This window comes from Lampris incognitus, chromosome 4, assembly GCF_029633865.1.
Source record: "Lampris incognitus isolate fLamInc1 chromosome 4, fLamInc1.hap2, whole genome shotgun sequence".
Classification (NCBI taxonomy): Eukaryota; Metazoa; Chordata; class Actinopteri; order Lampriformes; family Lampridae; genus Lampris; species Lampris incognitus.
In genome coordinates, this window is record NC_079214.1 from 9,604,812 (window position 1) to 9,619,838 (window position 15,027).

The following is a 15,027-nucleotide window of genomic DNA, read 5'->3' on the forward strand; positions in this document are numbered from 1 at the left end:
TTACTTTCAGTCATCCTGTGAAATGTGAACGCACAAGCCGGCGTTCGGAAGCATCGTTTAGGGTTCAGAAGTGACTCCTGCACAGTGTGGCCGGGCGGACGTCACCGGAAGCGTAGCTCCCGTCGTTAGAGGATGAAACTGGAGACAACCAGCGCGCCTGTTGGAGGAGGGGAAGCTGCGTACAAGCGGCGCTGTGTGTGAGAACACTTTCTGATGTGAAGAGTGTACATAGCGCATTCATACAGCGCTGCCGGCCTGTTTCATCACCCAGCCACGCACACGCACACACACACACGCATCTGTGACGTCACTACAGCACGTTATGACGTCATGCTTCTGTTGGGCAAACACGAGGTTCAACACAGTGCAGACAAATAGCGAGGGTTTTCCTCTTCTGCTCTCACGCGATCCAGCTTCACCGCTAGAACGACCAAGGCGGTCATTTTGACCGTTCTGGGTTTAAGTTGGATATCTTTGTGTGTGTGGGGGGGAGGGGGGGGGTTACAGACCTGCCCGCTCCCTGAACGCTCCTAAAATTGCACACATTTTGCATTAAAGTGAGTTTTAGATCACTTGCATAAAAAAAAGCTACGATAAGACCTACCTTAAAACGACCACGGGCGGTCAAAATGACCGCGCGTAATTTGTGCGTCACCGTGCGCGTCACGTCACTATTTACGACGCGGGTTGGTGGCGTCATTTCCTTTCGCGACGTTCGTCGCTCTGTCCTAGAGGCACACCAGCGCCCCCCAGTGGAGAGAAACCGTCTAAACTTGATGTCTGATTATGTCCAGCATCCGGTTTACAGACGCGGCACGACCAAAACCCGAGGCGTCGCAGTATTTACAGGCGTTGGACAGCGGCCATTTTAAATCGTTTGAAAAATAGTATTTAAGTTGTTAAAAGTGTTAATTTTGGTGTCAGTTAGTTTCTTAACAGGCACACTAACATATGTAATGCATTAATATCTCAATTGGATATTTATCTTGACATAGTATAGAGTTTAAAAACCGTGGCGGTCATTTTGACCGCACATGGTCCTTCCAGTAGTTTTTAAGTTCCGGTCGTTTGGGACGTTTTTTTTAATATTTCACGTTTTATAAACCTTGTTACGTTTGTTAGAGTAGCGATATGTGTTTTTGTTTTTTAAGCAGTATTTTAACTTTTTCAATTTTCCATTCAAGTTCGACCATGTCTCTGTGACGTTTGAATTGTTTAAAAATAGTATTATGGTTGTTAAAATGTCATTTATCGGGGTCAGTCGTTTCCTAACAGACATACTAACATATGCAATGCGTTAATATCTCAATTGGGTATTTACCTTGATAGAATATATAGAGTTTAAAAACAGGCGGTCATTTTGACCGCCCGTGGTCGTTTTATTAGGTAGGGGTGAAAACCCGGTCGTTTTGGTTTAGGGAGTGAAAACACCTTAAAGCCTCATGTAGAAAATGGAAAATATGGTGGTGAAACTTCAATTTGATTTAATTGTTCTTCCATGATTATCCCCTCCATACTGCTGGAGTACCTATTTAGTTGTTAGTAATACACACACACACACACACATATATATATATATATATGTATATGTGTGTATATATATATATATATATATATATATATGTCTTTTGGAATTTTATTTTCAGCCACACTTCATGAACATTACATAAGCATTGCACAGAAGCATAATGATGTGATATGAACGGCGATTGCTGGTTTGGGAGTGAGTCATGAAACAAGCCGGTAGCCATGTGAATGATCTCGACATGAAAGTATTATCATGTATGTAGCGACACTGTGTGATTTCTTTCTGCCCTTTTTTCCTTTTGTCATTTTATCATGAACGTTAACTCCTTACTGAGGCTCCCGGCTGCAGAGGTGAGGGGAACTGGCTGTGATCTGGGTCACCCATGTGGTGTTGAACGTCTATATTTTCTCAAGAAGGGGGGGGGGGAGCAGATATCAAACATTCCTGTGCAGAGTCATGTTTGAGGCTACAGACTGGAGCAAAACAACCACGGGACAACAAGAGCGTGTCATAAGCACTTTATTGTGTCTTTTACAAAGAAAGGTCAAGTCTGGCAAGGTTCAATCACGTTGAGAAAATGAATAAAAATCAATATTAAGTTACAACCATAACTGAACCAATGAGAATCCTGACACCCAGCATTTGGAAGGGGACAGGTGATAATTTGGCACATCGTATTTTAATACAATGGTTACACTATTTCACCCCTCAAAGTAACTTGCAGTAATGTAAATATTGCTGTGAAAGTTTTTGTGTCTAGGTGCAGGGTGCACCCAATACATGATTAAGGCGTCCGGGTAGCATAGCGGTCTATTCCGTTGCCTACCAACAGGGGGATCGGCGGGTCGAATCCCCGTGTTACCTCCGGCTTGGTCGGGCCTCCCTACAGACACAATTGGCCGTGTCTGCAGGGCCGGGAGGCCGGATGTGGGTATGTGTCCTGGTCGCTGCACTAGCGCCTCCTCTGGTCTGGTCGGGGCGCCTGTTCGGGTGGGAGGGGGAACTGGGGGGGGGATAGCGTGATCCTGCCACACGTTACATCCCCCCTGGTGAAACTCCTCACTGTCAGGTGAAAAGAAGCGGCTGGCGACTCCACGTGTATGGGAGGAGGCATGTGGTAGTCTGCAGCCCTCTCCGGATCGGCAGAGGGGGTGGAGCAGCAACCGGGACGACTCGGAAGAGTGGGGTAAGTACAATTGGGAGAAAGGGGGGGGGGCATACATTACGTTTGGGGAGGGTAATCTGACAGCTCTTTCCTGCTGTACATATCAGAGTGCACTGCACAGCGTGTGCAGCAATTTCCCTCAAAGTGTTGAAATTAAAAAAAAAAAAAGAAGCACAGATGTGTTCCCCTGTTGTACCAATAGAAAGCACCGCTTCAGTACTCCAACAGCAGGTGTTGTAAGTGATTTGGTGTGAGGACCGCAACACCCACACGACTGCTCATGAAAATGAGAAAGTGTAGAATATTGTAGTGAACAGAGAAGGAACGAGGTCAGCACCATGTCAACATTTATGCAAACGTGTACCGAGACCCTTCTCAAATGGCAACTCCCAGTGCTTCACGAGGAACTCGGGGGTGTGCTCTGTGCGACGAGAGACGTCCTTTTACCAAGTGCCACCGTTTGAAGTGGCGCCTGTTCCAGTAGCACAGCTTTTCTTTTCTACAGGTCATTTATACTGGTTCGACCCAACAGGGACGTGGAGCCAGAGGTAAAAGAGACAGTATAGTCTTGCATGTGGTCATTACAGTTAGTTTTTCGGTTACGTTCAACATATTAAATTTTGTGTCCATTTTTAAACCGATTTATTTTACTGAAATAAAACATGTAATTACTACCGTGTTGAGACTTCTGATGTCTGTGTTGTCCGAGTTCAGGTTTTAGAGCCGCTTCTTCCTTAGACGCACATTCGTTGCTCATTAAAATGCTCTAGAGCGGGGCATCCGGGGTGGCGTAACGGTCTATTCCGTTGACTACCAACATGGGGATCGCCGGTTCGAATCCCCGTGTTACCTCCCGGCTTGGTTAGGCCTCCTTACGGACACACTTGGCCGTGTCTGCGGGCGGGAAGCCGGATGTGGGTATGTGTCCTGGTCGCTGCACTAGCACCTCCTCTGGTTGGTCGGGGCACCTGTTTGTGGGGAGGGGGGACTGGGGCTAATAGCGTGATCCTCCCACGCGCTACGTCCCCCTGGCGAAACTCCTCACTGTCAGGTGAAAAGAAGCGGTTGGCGACTCCACATGTATCGGAGGAGGCATGTGGTAGTCTGCAGCCCTCCCCGGATCGGCAGATGGGGGTGGAGCAGCGACAGGGACGGCTCGGGAAATGGGGTAATTGGCCAGCGAAGTACAATTGGGGAGAAAAAGGGGAACCCCCCCCCCCCCCAAAATAAACTCTAATAGGTAAGAGAAAGTCATTTAACAGTACCTGTACTCGAGGGTCATCATCTGATAAAAGGTTTGCTATACAGTATGAAAACATGGCACGTACAATAGGAGCCAAACTTGATCCTTTTCCATATTTTACACAAAGTCTCCAACCATTCACCACTGACCAACAACAGACAACGTGTAGGTAATCTTTCAGATTTGATCCGAGTTAACAGAATAGACTGGGAGATGGAGCACAAGACCTCTGCAAGGTGAGCAGGAAATGAAAGTCGAACCCTGCCGGAGCCCTCCCATCCATCTTAATGGCCAGCGAGCCGTGCGACTTGAGTGACGCGTCTGGCTCGAGAGGCTTGGGGGAACAGGTGAACTGAAGCGGACTTCCAGATATCTGCAGCCCGGGTTTTCGGAGGGATGTTGCAGTGGGGCGAGAGGACAGAAGCCTGAAGAAGAGCACAGTCCCAGAGAGGAGCAGGGAGGCGCCACACAGCTTTAGGTCACTGAGGACACGGTGCCATCTAGAGGGAGGGCCGCGGCTTTGTGGCTCTGTGTTGCAGATGGCTTGCGGTTTAGTCACTGCCATAGGCAACGTTCCGTGCAGCCATTAAATGCAAAACAAAACAAGACAAATGAAACAATTATACACTCTTGAAATACAAAAAGGACTGAGCTGCCGTTTAGGCTGCAGCTTGCTTTTAGAGAACTTTGTGTGAAATAATAACGACCGGGAAATACCAGAGGCGGTGTAATCCACCAGAACGCAGTGACACAATACTTTACATCTCAACATTCATGTATATGTAGATGACCAAAATGACCAATTCCCCAGAGGAATCTCCACAAGGCTTATAAAACTGTACTGTAACTCGTCACAGGGCACCGGAATAGCGGGCGGCGAGTTGCGTTAGTGGTTCATAAACTGCACACTGAGGGCCAACCGCCCCATGACGGTGAAGTTACAGCCTGGCCTTTGTGAACCCGGATGATCTAGTTCCTCATCGTGCAGGCACAACCGCCTCCTCTTCAACCCGCGTTCTGTTGACTTCATGAACTGTTATGGTTAATGAAACCCAAAAACTCACGCACACTGGGAAAGTATTGTCACCCCCCCCCTCCCTGCCAAAAATTGCTTTGTATATTTGCATCCTGGTCCCTCTTTCTCTCTCTTTTCGCTCTCTCTATGACACTCCATGCACTGCAGTGTGTGTGGGGGGGGGGGGTCTGTCTGTCTCTACGTTTGTCTATGAATGTTATGTTTGGTTCAATCTCTGTTATCGTGTATTTATATCACACCTCAATTCCATACCCACACCTATATGACTGTACAAAGACACACTTTCCACTGAACCATGGTTTTTATGTATAACACCGCCAAATATACTACGATTATTGCAACTTATATTAATTATAATGATAACAATATTGCTAATCACTATCCAAAATCACCCCAAAATAAGAATCATAAAGTTAATGATTATTGTGACAATGGTTATGATGATGATAATGATGATGATGGGTACTGTTGTTGTTACTATTCTTATTGTTGTGGTTGTTGTTTATTTTACAACTCTTATCAGTGATAACCTCCCTTAAACCCATCAATGGCACCGATTAAGTTTATAACGTGGAGTGTCAGGGGTCTTAATTCACCGGCAGAAAGACTTTATAAAATAATGTCCCATCTTCCAAAACGTAAAGGAGACTTCTGTCTGTTGCAAGATCCACATCTTATCAAGTCGAACCTTGACTAATTAAAACAAATTGTCAACCAGGCATTTGCCACTTCTTATATGTCAAAGAAAAGCAGTGTTGCAGTATCGATTAATAAAAAAATACCGTATAGCAATACTTCAATCACAGCAGAACCAGAGGGACGATACATAATAATCACTGGTTCCACTGGGGAAGTTAAGTCAACAATAGCCCCAAATCAGGACACCCCTGCATTTTCCCATAAATTCTTTTCAGAAGTAATGATCTTCTCTGATACAACTTATTATTGGAGGGCACTTCAACACCAGTATTTATCCAAAACTTGAACGATCAAACATTACTAAATCCTCAAGACTGTGGCAACCACCTGAAACAGTTAAACAATACATGGCCGACGTTGGTCTTGGTGATAATTGGCGACTAAAAATCCCTTCCAAATGAGAATATACATATTACTCATCCCATCATTACTCTTCCCTCCTGAATTGATTACTTCCCCAATAGCAACTCGATCATATCAAAGACACAAGTAAAAATCCAACCCATTACCATTTCCAACCACACTCCACTAAACTTCACTTTTATTAGTGAAACCACGCCCAGCATGGCGTTTTAACACATCTTTGCTTGCAGATTCTGACTTCAACACATACCTGGATAGAACTACATGACTCTCCCAACAACCTCACCAGTACTACTCCGGGAAAGAGCCAAGGCGGTGATAAGGGGGAAAATAACCTCATACACCACCAATAAAAAAGGGAAGAGCAAAAACTGGGGAGAGAACTTGAGCAGAGAGTAGGAGAACTGAATGGTACACTAGCACAAATCAATCTGATGATGTAAAAAAGAAGTAACTGGAACAAATTACAAACTTAAAACCATTATAAACAAAAAGACCAAATTTCCCATACAGAAGCTAAAACATAACTACTTTTATATGCCAAGATGTCATCATGACTCACAATATTGATTTCTTATTCATCACTGAGTCCTGGTTAAGCCCTGGATAGATACTCCGTCCCCCCAACGGCTCGTTTTAATCAACCCAGGCGGTCAGGCCGCGGAGGCGGAGTGGCTATCATTTTTAATAACTACTGCAAATGTTCCCGTCTCTCTTAATAGTTTTTCTTCTTTGAGTCTCTGGGTTTTCTTCTAAGTGCCCACCATCCAGTACTTCGTTTTAATCTACAGGCCGCCTAAGGCTAACCCTGGTTTTGTTCAAGAATTTTCCGAGTTTCTTTGATTCATTATGGCCAAATATGATAGAGTTCTTATCCTTAGTGATTTTAATATACACCTTCATTGCTGCTCTCCGTCTTGTTTTACCGCTGATTTTATTCGCCTCTTTTGAGTCTTTTAATCTTGAACAGTCTGTTTAAAATTCCAACTCATAATAATAAGGCACACACTCTTGACGTTGTGCTGTCTTATGGTGTTTCTTGAAATGATATTGTATTGCTAGAGTTTAATGTCTCTGATCACAAGGCTGTGATTTTACATACCTTGCTCCCCCTTGCTGCTCATAAGCCATCTGCCTGTATCCGCTCTAAGTCTTTCAATTCCAAATCAGCTAGCAGTTTTTGTGAAACGTTCTTAGCTACTTCTGCTGGTAATACCCTTAATCAGAAGGGTCTCTGTGTCAGTGATTTACTAGATAATTTTGATAGAATATGTCAGACTATCCTTGATGACACTGCCCCTATCAAGATGAAACAAGCAAAACAAAACTCCCTCCCCTGGCTTAATGACTGTACAAGGGATTTAAAGAGGCAATGTAGGAGAGTTGAGCAAAGACAAATTCAAGGTACCACTTGATATCCTAAAAAGCTTGATGTTGGCCTATGAGCACGCAGCTAAGGAAACAAGGTATTCTTATTTTTCCAATTTGACTGCTAACAGCTACCACAACCCCAAGGTTTTATTTCAGGCAATCATCTCAGTGGTTAATCCCCCTCCTAGCCAGCATATGGAAGCATCCACTGAGATTCGTGAGCAGCTTCGTCACCATTTCTTAAATAAAATAGATGGCATTAGGCTCCATCTCCAACCTGTGACCAGTAATCTCCTCATCTGTACTGGATCCTCAGTCAGTATGTCTCACCATAAGCTAATTTCAATGCTAGAATTAGAGGAGATAATTTCCAACTTAAATTCCTTCACCTGTCAATTAGACACTATCCCCACTAGATTTCTGAAACAGGTATTTCAGGCTACTGGCCCGCAAATTCTCTCCATTATTAACGGTTCATTGTCGACGGGCTCTTTCCCATCCAGTTTAAAAAAAGAAAGAAACCTACTCTTGACCCTCTTATTTTAAACAATTTTCAAACTTGTGTTTTTTTATCTAAAATTTTAGAAAAGTCTGTTGCCTCTCAATTAATCTCACACATGAATAACAGTAATATTTTTGAGCAATATCAATCAGGATTCCATGCCCAGCACAGCACAGAAACAGCTCTTATTAAGGTTACCAATGATTTACTGCCCGGCACTGTCTCTGTGGCTTGTTCAATTTTAATTCTGCTCGATTTGAGTTGTGCATTTGGTACAGTCAACCACGCTATCATTGTAAATCACCTTGAAAACTGTGTTAGTATTAAGAGCACTGCTCTCACCTAGTTTCGCTCCTACCTCTCTGACAGATCTTTCTCTGTTGTAATGAGAGAATTCTCCTGATCCCCAGCCCCATTCTCATATGGTGTTCCCTGGGGTCAATTCTTGGCCCTATATTTTTTCTATTTATATTCTTCCTTTGGGTCAGATGATCCATAAGTATAATATTAATTTGCACTGTCACATGGACGACACACAACATTATGTTCTGCTGAGTGGTAGTGATACAGACAAACTTTCTCATGTTATGGCTTGTCTCTCTGATATCAAATGCTGGATGTCACTAAACTTCCTCTGGCTCAGTGAATCCAAATCGGAGGTCCTTTTATTCAGTCCCCCGAGCCTGATCTGTGACTTGTAAAAGAATCTTGGGAATCTGTCTTCCAATGTTAAGAATTCTTCCCACAATTTGGGTGAGATCGCTGACTCTGAGCTTTGTTTTGACAGACAAATCACCAAAGTGATTTGGTTCAATCATCATTCATTCAATTCAATCATGCTTTCTCCAACTTAGGAACATTGCAAAAGTTAAAATTTTTTTCATCTCAAGCAGACCCTGAAAAAGTCTTCCATGCATTCATCCCATCACGAGTGGATTACTGTAATCCCCTGTACTCCAGACTCAGCCAAAAGCCATCTCGTCTCCGGCTCGTTCAAAACTCGGCTGCCAGACTTCTAACAAATTCTAAGAGACAACACCATATGTGTGAATCACAATAATCTAGTAATTATTCCAACCACTGGTAGTGGTGAAATGTGCAACGAAGTACCTAATAATCTACAGAACCAAACATCTAATGTTATCAAAAATGTGACCACACATCATCTAAAGCGTTGGTTGTCAAAATTGTCAAGAAGGTGTCTAAATCCAATTAATATTTCACCTATTGGTAGCTCTAAAGTTCTGCCTACTACTGATCACTTCCACAAGATGCTTAAATTTGGTTTCATAAATATCAGATCATTGTCTACAAAAGCCTTACTATCTGATTCTTGAACATAGTTTCGATATGATTGGGTTATGTGAAACATGGCTGAAACCAAATGTTTTCCTTCCCTTAAATGAAGCTTTCCCACCTGACTATACTTATGCCCATGTAGCTCGAGCAAATAAACAAGGTGGGGATGTTGCCTTAATATATAAATCTATTTTCAATCTGACTTCTAGACTTGAATCAAAATTCCAGTCTTTTGAGGCTCTTGTTCTTGGTCCATCTCCCTCAGCATTGAATAGACTCGGCTCAGTCCAAATTGTGATACTCTATCGACCTCCTGGCTGTTACTCTCTATTTCTTTAAGAATTTGGAGAATTTGTCTCAGGTCTTGTTGTTACTCATTCTGATGAGATTCTGATTCTTGGTGATTTCAATATTCATCTGAATAAGGCCGCTGATCCTCTAAGTAAAGCCTTTCTGGCACTAGTTGATACTTTTGGGTTCGTTCAGTTTGTTCAAGAGTCGACTCATTGCAGTGGTAACACCCTCGATTTGGTTTGATCTAAAGGGATAGCTGTTTCTGATCTGAATGTCTTGCCAACCACATCTGCTGTGTCAGATCATTTTCTCATCAAATTTGAAGCATTATTGGCCTGTCCAGTTAATGTCGGCACAGATGTAATTGCCACTCGCCACATTGGTCCGTACACTGTAGCTGCATTTGGCCAGCAGCTGCCTGAAGTCTTGGCTCCTCTCACTGTAGTGACTGGCTGTGTTGAAACTTTCACTAGTGACTTAAATATGGCCCTCTCTAGTCTCCTCAATTCAGCTTCACCTCTCACGACCAGAGCTAGGTGACTAAAGAGGCCTACACCATGGTTTAACGATGACACACGTGCTCTTAAGTGGGCCTGCAGGAGACTGGAACGTAAATGGAAAAAATATAAATTGGAAGTTTTTGCATATCATGGCATGAGTGTTTATTGAAATACAAAGTGCTTTATCTGCTGCAAAAACAGCATATCTCTCTCACTTAATCAATAAATAAACATAACCCAAGATTTCTCTTTGACAATGTATGTAAACTTACTAAAAAAGCAGTCATCTATTAAATGCTCACCATTCACGGCCCATGAATTTCTAGATTTTTTCTGCAGTAAGGTTGATGAGATCTTAAACAAAATAAGTTCTTTAACGCCAGCTACTCCTACATATCCTGTCTTAGCAAATTCATATCTATACAATGAGTCACTGATAGTCCCTGTTATTACAGCTTTTGAGACTATCTCTCTTGATACTTTGACTAAGTTCATGTCAGCTTCTAAACCTGCTTACCTACTTGACCCCTTACCATCAAAACTTTTTAAAGACCTCTGGCCTTTTCTAGGACCTACTGTTCCCAACAGTTTTAAGACAGCTGTGGTTAAACCTCTACTTAAAAAACCGCACCTCGACCCAGGGTCTCTTAATAACTGATGACCAGTCTCTAATCTTCCATTCTTTTCTAAAGTACTAGAGAGAGTTGGGTATCAACAACTTTCGACCCATATAGAAGAAAACCATCTATATGAACCTTTTCAATTGGCTTTCAGGCTTTGTCACGTCACTGAAACTGCTCTGATCAGAGTGGTGAATGATCTTTTACTAGCTATGGACTCTGATTCCACTTCTGTGCTTCTACAACTGGACCTCAGTGCAGCCTTTGACACCATTGATCACTGTATACTATTAGACAGATTAAATTGTAACTTTGGTGTCTCTGGCTTAGCGCTCTCTTGGCTTAAGTCCTACTTATCTGGAAGAATACATTGTGTCTGCTATAGTAATATTACATCAAAATTCTCTGACACTAAACATGGTGTACCTCAGGGCTCAGTTCTTGGCCCTCTACTCTTCTCTCTTTATATTTCACCTCTGTGCCAAATTATACGCAGTTATGGAATAAATTTCCATTGCTATGCTGATGATACTCAGCTGTATGTGCCTATAAGGGCTGACGATCATACTCAAATGACTAATTTAGAAGCCTGCTTGGCTACTGTGAAAAATTGGATGTCACTTAATTTTCTGCTTTTAAATTCGGATAAAACCGAGATGCTGGTCACTGGCTCTGCTAGACACAGACACAAATTTGATCAAGTAACAATAACAATCAACAACTCTGTGGTTTCACAAAGTGTGGCAGCCAAAAATCTTGGTGTTACGTTTGATCCTGGCCTTTCCTTTGATAAGCACATTAAAGAAATCACCAAGACTGCCTTTTTTTTTACTTACGTAACATAGCTAGAATTCAGGCTTTTCTGTCCATGGCTGACAAAGAGACTCTAATACATGCATTTGTTTCATCCAGACTTGATGATTGTAATGTTCTGTTTTCAGGTCTGCCACATTCTAGTACTAAAGGTCTTCAGATGGTTCAGAATGCTGCTGCTAGAATCCTAACTAAATCTAGAAAATTTCACCAAATTACACCAATTCTTGCCTCCCTCATTGGCTTCCTATCTATGTTAGCTCAGAATACAAGGTGTTTCTGCTGACTTATAAAACCCTAAATGGGCTTGCCCCATCTTACCTGTCTGATCTCCTTAAACCGTACATTCCAACTCGAGCTCTTCACTCTCAAAATACAGGGCTCCTGTGTGTACCCAAAGTTAAGAAGAAGTCAGCTGGTGGCAGGGCTTTTTCCTATCAGGCCCTGTTCTTGTGGAATAACCTGCCTGCTGCCATCAGACAATCAGTCTGTCGAGTCCTTTAAATCCAAACTTAAAACTGACCTTTTTGCCTTAGCTTACAAGTCGTTGCCTTTAAGTTGAGTGCTTCACAACCTGTACTGCATGGCAGGTCGGTTTCTGTCTCAATGAGTTTACCAACCACTGTTCTGCCGACGAGATTATAGCAAATAGATTATGACTAATTGATGACTTAACTGATTATGACTAATGACTATTGCAAACTGTTCTCTTGTCTCACGTCTTTTCTCTTTCTCTCTGAATGATGTCTTCTGAATGATGTCTTCTCCTTTCTCTTTTTCTGTGTGTGAATGGTGTCATGTGAGTCTCCCTTGTGTACACGTGCAGTCGGTTCTCCTCACAGGTCTCCGTGGTGACGGCGGTTGCCACCTCGATGCTGCCTGGCATTCCCCTCATCACAATTTCTTTTTATATATGTTATAAATCCATATGATTTTTTAAAATGTATTTATTTTTACATGGTGATGCTGGTCATGTGGCTTGGGTCCTGGGCTGTTCCGGTGGCGTCTGGACACGGCTCGGCATCCTGCACATCATATTCTTCATAAACTTTATAATTCCAATATAATTCTGTTATCCTCTTTCAATGTTGTATTCTGTAAACTGTGTAAACACAACATCCATTGCACGTTGTCCAACTTTGGAGAGAGATCCCTCCTCTGTTGCTCTCCCTGAGGTTTCTTCCTATTTCTTCTCCCTGTTAAAGGTTTTTTTTAGGTAGTGGTTCCTTATCCGATGAGAGGGTCTAAGGACAGGATTTTGTGTTGCTGCAAAGCCCACTGAGGCAAATGTGTAATATGTGATATCGGGCTGTACAAATAAAATTGACTTGACTTGACCATATCACTCCCATTCTTGCAACTCTACACTGGCTACCTGTTAGGTATAGAATTGATTTTAAACTTTTACTAATTACTTTCAAAGCCCTACATTGCCTTGTTCCTACCTACATCATAGATTTACTTGCGCCTTATGAGCCTAGCCGCTGCCTGGGCTCTTGAGGTAGGACCCTTCTAACTGTCCCCACAGCCTGCTTCATTACATAAGGAAACTGGGCATTTTCCATTAGAACCTCCTAGCTATGGAACTCCCTACCTGAGGAACTTAGTTTAGCAAACTCAGTACCTTCTTTTAAATCACTCCTCAAAATTTACTTTTACAGGAAGACTTTTTTTATATATATAGTAAATCTGTTGTTTATCTAATTTCTATCCCTCTTTTATCAGTTATATTTACTTGTTTTTATCATACACTTTGTTTTATCAGGTCTTACGTTTATGTTTTTGTTGTTTTTTATCTTGACCGTGTGTATTATTTTATCTTGTTCTGTAAAGCACTTTGTAACTTTGTTTTGAAAAGCGCAATATAAATAAAGTTTATTATTATTATTACTTTGACACAGTGACCAATCATGAAAATATCTGGCAAATCAACTCGTGACAAGAAAAAAACCATTATACAAACTATTAAAAATTCAGAAGGGAATACCATGTATACTCCAAATGATATATCAACAACATTTCAAACGTTCTATAGCAACCTTTATAAATCAGATTGCAAACCTAGCCTAAACACATTCTTTGATAACAGAGATCTTCCCAAGCTACCAGAATTTCAGGCAAATATCTTAGACAAACCCATTACACTAGATGATTGTGAGAAAGCACTTCAAGTCATGTCAAATAACAAAGCACCTGGATCAGACGGTTTCCCCACTGAATTTTACAAGCACTTTTGGACCGCAGTATATCACTATTCATTAAGTTGACAACATGAATTTACAAATCCTCCAACATCCCACCACATATGAATTTGACACTCATTTCAGTTCCCTCAAACCTAAAAAGGATCCTACTCTCTGCTCAAGCTATCACCCTTTATCACTTAAATGATTAGTAGAGCATTATCTATGAGATTAGAAAAAGTCATTCATATTTTAATTCACCCGGACTAAACCAGTTGTATCAAAGATAGACACTCTTCAAATAATATGCGCCATATATTCAACTCATGAATATAACCAAAATAACCAAAAATCAAAAGACTTGCACATCCATCATATTATTAGATGCAAAGAAAGCATATGATCATATAAACTGGACTTTTTTCCCTTTGCAATACTAGATAGGTTAGGTTTTGGAGAGTCATTTATCAAATGAATCAAAAAAATTTAAAACTCACCCACAGCATCAGTAATTACCAATGGAACAACCTCACAACATTTTACACTAAACTGTGGCACTGGGAAAGGACGTCCACTGTCTCCATTGTTATTCACACTATTTATATAACCTCTAGCAGCCGCCATTCGCCGACACAGACAAATCACTGGCTCACCACCACCAACAAAACTCATAAGGTAAGTTTATATACAGACGATTCATTATCATATATACAAAAATCATCAATACCTGCAGCATTTAAACTCATAGAAATATTCTCCTCCATCTCTGATTATTCCAGTTGATCTAAAACCACCATCCACCCACTAAATCAACACCAGTGGAAGGCTGCCACCCCAAAACTACCCTTCAGCATTTCAACTGGTAATATTTGATGTCTGGGGATTTATATTTCCTCTTATCTTTCAGAGTTGTTCCACTTCAACTTTACCCCCATCCTTAAATCCATCGAAGATTAGTTAACCGCTGGGATAATTTACCACTCTCCCTTGCAGGCTGCATTGCAACAATCAAAATGTCAATTTTACGCAGGCTCAATTACCTCTTCTCAATGACCCTTGTCCATCCAACACCCAATTGGTTCAATAGAATTGACTTAGTAATTACAAAATTCTACTGGACAAATAAACAACCTGGAATCAAACTCACAACACTACAGAAAAGCAAACAGCTTGGAGGTTTAAATGCCCCAAATTTCCTCCACTATTATTTAGCCAATCAATTACAATACATAATGAAATGGATTCACTCAAATGTTCACTAAGACCCATGGTTGGAAACTGAACAATCAGAATGCAAGAAACTGTCCACCAAAGATCTACCATGTCTCTCAACAAAACTAAAAAAAAACCATAATAACTGCTACTGGAATACAGTCATTGCCACAACTCTGAAAGCTTGGTGGAAAATCAA